The 7,122-nt window shown below is 42.0% G+C and overlaps 1 pseudogene; it reads right to left on the reverse strand.

Moving 5' to 3' along the window:
• Positions 1 to 4,020: 4,020 nt before the first annotated feature.
• On the reverse strand, positions 4,021 to 5,587 carry LOC114209581 (importin subunit alpha-1 pseudogene; annotated as a pseudogene).
• Positions 5,588 to 7,122: the final 1,535 nt, after the last annotated feature.

A 7,122-nucleotide genomic window follows, 5' to 3' on the forward strand; every position in this document is an offset into this window, starting at 1 on the left:
GGTGGCTGAAACAGCAGAAATGTATAGCCTCAGTTCTGGAGGCTACAAGTCCCAAACCAAGCTGTGAGAGAAGTTTCTGTTCCAGGATGTCTCCCTGACGTGTGGATGGCCATCTTTTCCTGCGTCTCTTCACGGTATTTTCCCTCTCTCTGTACCTGCTTCTCTGTCCAGATTTCCCGTTCTCCTAAGACATAAGTCATACTGGAGTCGGGGCCCACCCGACTCCAGCATGACCTCAACTTAACCGATTACACTGGCAATAATCCTCTTTCCAAATAAGGTCACCTTCTGAGGTACTGGGGGTTAGGACTTCAACGTATGAATTTTTAGGGGACACAATTCAATCCCATAACAGCGTCCCTTTAAGGACGAACTAATTGTCATTGAGAAACCCAGGTTTGGAATAGGAGCCAGTCTGAAACACAATGCTCTATATTTCTGGTAAGTTGGAAACTCCAGAAAGAAAGAAATCTCAGTGCTATAAATATATGTTCCTGTGTGCTCCCTGTCTCCATCTGTTTATCGTCGTTGCTTTCTCTGCCATTCTTGTTACCATTCCTTTCTCTGTACTCAGTTCCCTTTTCATAGACTCCCCCCAGCTAATAAAAGGAATGTACACCTGCAGGCTAGAAAAAACTCTAGCTTTGTCAGCATTTTTTGGTGACAAGAGTTGAGGGGGGGGTGGCTCGGGCTCAATAAAATTTATTTTTTTCTCCACATACAAAAATCTTTTAACAATACCAAATACTAGCTTGGTAAAGACACATCCACTTCTAAAAACTCTGGCAAATTCATAGAAAGGATCCTATGTAAAAATGCTCGTCTCCCCACTCCACCCCCATCACACCCTGAGCTGATGGTCTCTAGAAGCTGAAGCAAAAGTAAAGAATGCAACGTTTCTTTTGCTTTGGATCACATCGACCTCTTTGTTCAGGATGTAGACTTTGACCCTGAGCCATCTATTATGTGTTTTTGTTCCTGACCTCGGTTATACATTTCAGATGTGAAATTTTTCACAGATGGCTCAGTGATGGTCTTTTGTTACTTACCTTGGAAAAAATTATTTTGCGTCTGTGCATGAATGTCTAATAAGAGAAATGATTATCTGTATGCTAAGAGAGATGGAGTAGTGCCTTGTAAACCTACTGAGGCTATTCTAATAGTAAGCCTGATCCAAAATATTTCATCAGTGAGACCATATTATTTTGATTTTTTGCAGCCTGTTTCAGGCAGCATCCAAGCCAAGATTATGAACACTTTCAAGCTTTGTATAAGATAGAAGTCAATGAATCAAAAATCAGCCTCACAAGTATGCAACTCCGTAGAAGTTAATGAGTTCCTATTGATCAGGATGTCAGCTTTTTATGTATAAACTGTTCAATCAAATGCTCAAGGTAATATTATTAAGTGGTCTAAACCTATTCAAGATTTTATTTATTTATTTTTACAGATTTTATTTATTTGTCAGAGAGAGAGAGAGCACAAGCAGGGGGACTGGCAGGCAGAGGGAGAAGCAGGCTCTTCGCTGAGCAAGGAGCCTGATGTGGGACTCAATCCCAGGACCCTGGGATCATGACCTGAGCCGAAGGTAGACGCTTAACCGACAGAGCCACCCAGGTGCCCCTAAACCTCTTCTTTTTTGTGTGTATGTATATCCAAATTAGGAGACCTTTTTCCTTTCCCTTCAGGTGTTCAGTGTTTTTACCTTCTCTATTCATTAAATCGTACCCTGACAGGAACATCTGAAACTCATTTATATATATTCAAGTGTGTTTGATAATAATTTAGTGTTACACCTCCCAGGGAGCATTGTAATTATTATTGTTGTTGTTTTTATCATTATTATTATTAAAAGGAGAAGGAGATGTTGAATCTTTAACATAAGGCTACTCAGATTCCTCAGTGGGATTTCAGGCATCTGTAATATATTTGAGGGAATGATTTTAAAAGAGGACAGCAGAAATAATCCTACCCATCCTTGAAGACCTCCTATTTAAGTAAAAGCAGTCTCTATCACCTAAAGTAGGCATTTCAATGGAAACTTTGTGACTCTTAGATTTTCATGAAATTAATTTAGTGGGATGCAACCAGAATTTTTTTTAATGAAATAGAATGAGTTGAAAAGAATAGAATAGTAAGTACCCATCTCGTGTATGCATCATGAAAACAAAGGCATAATTAAAAATACTTACTCTTTATTAAATACTGAGTCTCTATATAAAGCATATTTTTTACTAGGTGTCATGCTGGAAAACATTGGAAAGGCACCTGTCATGGGCAGGAGATGCACTTTAGAGAATATTACAGAGGACATCTCTAAGAAATACCTTAGGACTCCATCCACAGACTGTTAGATGTGTGTGTTTGGGATGTCAGCACTACTGTCCATCTAAAAAGAAAATTTTCCACGTTTCTAGTATCGTCTTTCAACAAATATTTACTGGGTACTCGCTGAGTCTAGTCAGTATTCAATACAAGGGAAGGCATGTATATGACAGGGTCTGAGCCCTTGAGAAACCCACCGTCTGATGAAACAGCCACAATACCACATGGAAGTGAGAGTGATGATCATAGAGGCAAAGGAAGAGCTGCTAACGCAGACTGTGAGAGCTTCCTGAAGGTGGTGATCCCTGACCTCTGCCTCAGTGGACAAAGAAGCATCAACCAGCTCGTCAGTCAGGCTCAAGCCCGAGAAACGCAACTTACTCCAATGTAGCTGAAGGGGAAAATTCAATAGACAGAAGTAGCTTCAAAGGTCCTGGAAGAGTTGATAGAACAAATGGCAAAAGGTGAAGCAATTCAGAGATTAGCACCTCCAGGGAACCGCTCTGACTCCCAGGGCTGGAGAGAGATAAAGAGAAGCAGACGTGCCTGCAAGAACAGAGCAGTTGAGGCTGCCAGGTGGCGAGAGAACTGTGGCCCAGTCTGCCGACTGGGAACTGGGACCATCCAGGACACACAGACTGTCAGGAAGCTGCCTGTAGCAGAAATGAGGGGGTGAGGGAGGGGTAATCCCCTGATTTTTATCTTCCTCCTGCATGCCCGGCTCCCGTTACTGGCTCCCCCACTGCCCAGGGAGGGAGTCTGGGAATATGCTTTGCAGGAGTGAGCTCCCTGTGAGAACAGAGAAGAGAAAAGACAGGAAATTGATGGGAGAGCCAGGGGGAAGATAATAAGCGAAGAACAGGGATGTTGAGGGACAAGAGAAAAAGACAAGTCTGGAGGAGCTGTAAGTCGCTCGGCATGACTGGGTGTTGGAAACTGGCTAAAGATCAGACAGGTAAGCAGTGAGCAGTTTTTGGTCATGAGCGGCCCTATGATCTTGCTGAGAAGTTGGCATTTTTCAGTTACAATGATGGAAGTCATCGAAGATTCCGGTGTATTTGTATGCCTCTGTGTATACACACAAAAGATTTGTTAAAATCAAAGTAAAACAGGTACACAGTAAAAAAAGAAAAAAAAAATGTCCAGGAGGAAAGGGCTGATGCTAAGAAGTGACAGCACACTTTCTCCTCCATTTCTCCTTCACGTAAAACCACTTTTAGCCACTTCTGTTTTAATTCTTCTGGTAGCTTCGCAGCCAAGTTTAAATGCGATGCCTATTCCATCATGCTTGTTTCTTGATTTTAAAAGTTTCAACGACACATTTTGGCCACCCCTCCACTATAGAAGACAAAGGGCTTAGTTTGCTTAAGCTACACCCCATTTCTCTCTTCTCCCAATGTTTGAGTAAATGCATGGTTTTTAGCTATTGCATTTTTTTTTAAAGAAAAGAGTGGAATTTAATCTTTATTTACAGGACACTGCAAGAGAGGGGATTCCACATAGAAATAAGAAACCCACTGAGAGGGGGAGCTTCATACAGGTTGTACAGTTTGGAACTGGTCAAGTAGAGTTTCGTTGTAAAAAGTGCTACGATAACAAAACACATTTAAAAAGAGTTCTTAGTAGAGAAACAGTGAGACAGACTTCTACCAAACAGAGTACACAACGAACAACTTTCTGCCTCAGCTGTACAATCTAAAAGTTAAAAGTCCCGGGAGTGCCATCCTGAACTTGGAACGTATAGCCTTCAGAGGTAGATTCTGGCACAACATTCTGATCTTCCTCTTCCTCTACAGAGAAATACTTCTCAATCAAGTTTAATGAAGCTTTGTACACAGACTTATTTTCATGGTTTTGTAGAGCTTCAATTTTGTCCAAACCTCCACATTCTTCAATCATTATACTAAGTTTCTCAGTTTCACCTAGTTTCTCAGCAGGCTGAAAGATGTTTGAAATGACATCCAGAATAATCAGAATAATTTTGGTGTCTTTTGCAGTTAAGAGGTTCATCAATGGTTCTATTATGCCACAATGAACGAGGTATACAGTCTGTCCAACTGTCCCACCACTTGGTATAGTTGGTCACATCCCAGGCAGCTTCCTTTTGTGTCTTAAAGTCTGCCTTAGAGAGAACACCAATGAGGAAGGGGACTGATCCATGATTCACAACTTGCTGTATCTGGTCCTGGCCACCAGCTGTGATGTTTGACTTTGTCCACGTAGCTTCCTTCTGAATGTTAGTTTTGGGGTTCATTAGGAGACTGGGAAAAACAGCAAGTGCTCCTGCATCTATTACAACCTGAGTCTGTTCATCTGTCCCAGTGACAATATTTCCTATGGCTCTTAGCGCAGGAGTCACAATGGGCAATTCAGTAGCTCCTAGAAGCTTCACAAGCTGGGGCACAACTCCTGTTTTCACAACCATTTCAATCCGTTCATTTGGACCATCTGTAAGGTAGGAAATGGCCCAGCAGGTATCTGCCAATACTTCTGGATCATCATGATGCAGGAGATGAACTAAGGTAGGAAGAATCTGCTCGACAGCATCTAATGTGGGCGCAGGATTCTTGTTGCGACAAAGGTTTGAAAGTGTCCAAGTAAGGTTACGTAAGTAACCACATGCTAAAGATGATGTATCAGGAACTGCAAGGAGAGCCAATAGTGGGTCAACTGCACCATACTTGATAACCAAGTCTCGAAAAACTGAACCATCACCTGCAATGTTTCCTAGAGCCCATACAGCTTGTTCACTGATGTGGGCATGGGAAGATGCCAACAGAGAAATGAATGCTGGGATAGCACCTCCATCTACCACAGCCTTGGTCTGTGCTGACGTCCCAGAAGCAATGTTAGTGAGAGCCCAAGCAGATTCAAACTGAATGGGACTACAATCAGTTCTGCCCAAGAAGGACACAAATTTTGGAATCAAACCAGCCCGGATTATGTAAGAAAGCAGTTTCCTAGCAGCTTGAGTAGCCTGGAGCTGGCTTTCCAAATTGTTGCTATTTATGCCTTTGACAGTGTCATCAACAGACCAATTTACAATGCCCTGGTTGTTGTGGTTTTCCTGTAGTGGAGAGGTAGCATCATCAGGAAACGCGCTTATGTTTCTCCTTTTCAGCATCCGGTCATCCTTCTTAGCTTTCCTCAGCTCCACATTAACTTCTATTCGGCGCCGCCTCATTTTTGTACTGTCTTTCCCCTTGTTCTTGAATCTGTTAAGGCGGGCAGCTGGTGAATTAGCAGTCTCGTTGGTGGACATGGTTATGAGACAAAGGGAGGAAGACGGCCGGCTCAGGCTTCCACAGGAGGCGGTCCGGGGCGCGCAGGCTGCGGGTCAGCTGCCCTCAAAACGTCCACCACGGATCACCCCAAAGACGGTGTCTTAGCTATTGCATTTTTGTTTATTTTTCCCTTTGAAGCTGTAAATGGTCATTCTTTTGCTTCCAGCAACACTTCACAATATCTCTCTATGCTCCCTCCCATCCTGTGAAGTTTGACTGTGAATGTTTCTACATTCCTTTTAGCTGCTCATTACCTGATTCTATCTCCTGGCTTCTGCCAGGTTTAAATTCACTTACTAGTCTGGCAAGTAATCACATACTCCGAAGCTGATTTGTGAGAAATGGAATCTGCTTGTCTACTCGAAAGCAGTGAAATCATTCAAGCCTTTCAGACAGTGTAGTCCACTTACCTCACGCCTGGTCTCCATCCCACGCCCGGGTGTAAAGTACTCCTAGACGCAGCACTGTGTTGGAAACACAAGTGATGTGACTACAAACCATATCCTTACTAATGTAATGTCTGTATTATTACTTTCTAGAATTAGGCAAAATTATTTTAATTGGCATTGAAATAATACGAGTTATTTTTCTAAAAAGCCAACTTAACGGGAAAGTTAAATTCCAAGTTCACATCTAAATCACACACACACACACACACACACACACACACACGCACACACACATATAACCCAAAACTGATCTGCCTTTGGAAAAACAAGCAATCTTTTACAAAAGAGAAGGTCGAATTGTCAGTGTGGTTATACCTTTCCGTATGCAATTAATGAGGCTTTAAAAACTTGTATGAAAATCACATGCCTATAAACAGAATTACATTTCAGGATCATTAAGAGACCTCACTATACAAAATAATTCCATAATGAATCATTTATAAAGCACGGAATTCTCTTATGGTGCAAATAATCATCTTTAGTTTATTTTTCAGTCATTCCGAATTTTCACATATTGAGTTTGCTTAACTCACGACACAGCTGTGTTTATGGAGAAAACTGAACTCTTGTAGATGAGTAACTTTATCATCATCCATCTTCTCCAGACTAAGAAGGATAGGCAAAGATGACAGCTATGATCCTTAAGGCTTGCCAAGAGCTTACCAGAGTGATCTTTCATAAACATGCTGTGGACATTTTCCCTAGGATACACACACTTTTAATTCCTTCAAAAAACTTTCCATGGAGGCTGAACCAGGAAGGAAATAGAGATAAGACCATGCCACCCACCGCCATCTGTTCCTGTCCTCCCTGCTTCCTTCATACAGGGTCACCTGTAAGCTTACGGGAGAGGATCTTCATTATTTCTAGGAGTCACCCAAAGAAGAAGTGGCTACTTCCCACTTCCCACTACTTCAGTAGTGAGTGCCAGTATGACTCTTGGTTGTTTCTCTGGGTCATCTGTCTTAACGTAGGGTGACTTTTGACAGCACAAGTTTAAAATATTGACCTTAATAAACACAGAAGATTTATCCGGTCTACTGAAGGTAGACTGTATTGTTGGA

Source organism: Eumetopias jubatus, unplaced genomic scaffold, assembly GCF_037043125.1.
Source record: "Eumetopias jubatus isolate StellerSeaLion01/CBP00866 unplaced genomic scaffold, mEumJub1_p1.0 scaffold_5, whole genome shotgun sequence".
Lineage (NCBI taxonomy): Eukaryota > Metazoa > Chordata > Mammalia > Carnivora > Otariidae > Eumetopias > Eumetopias jubatus.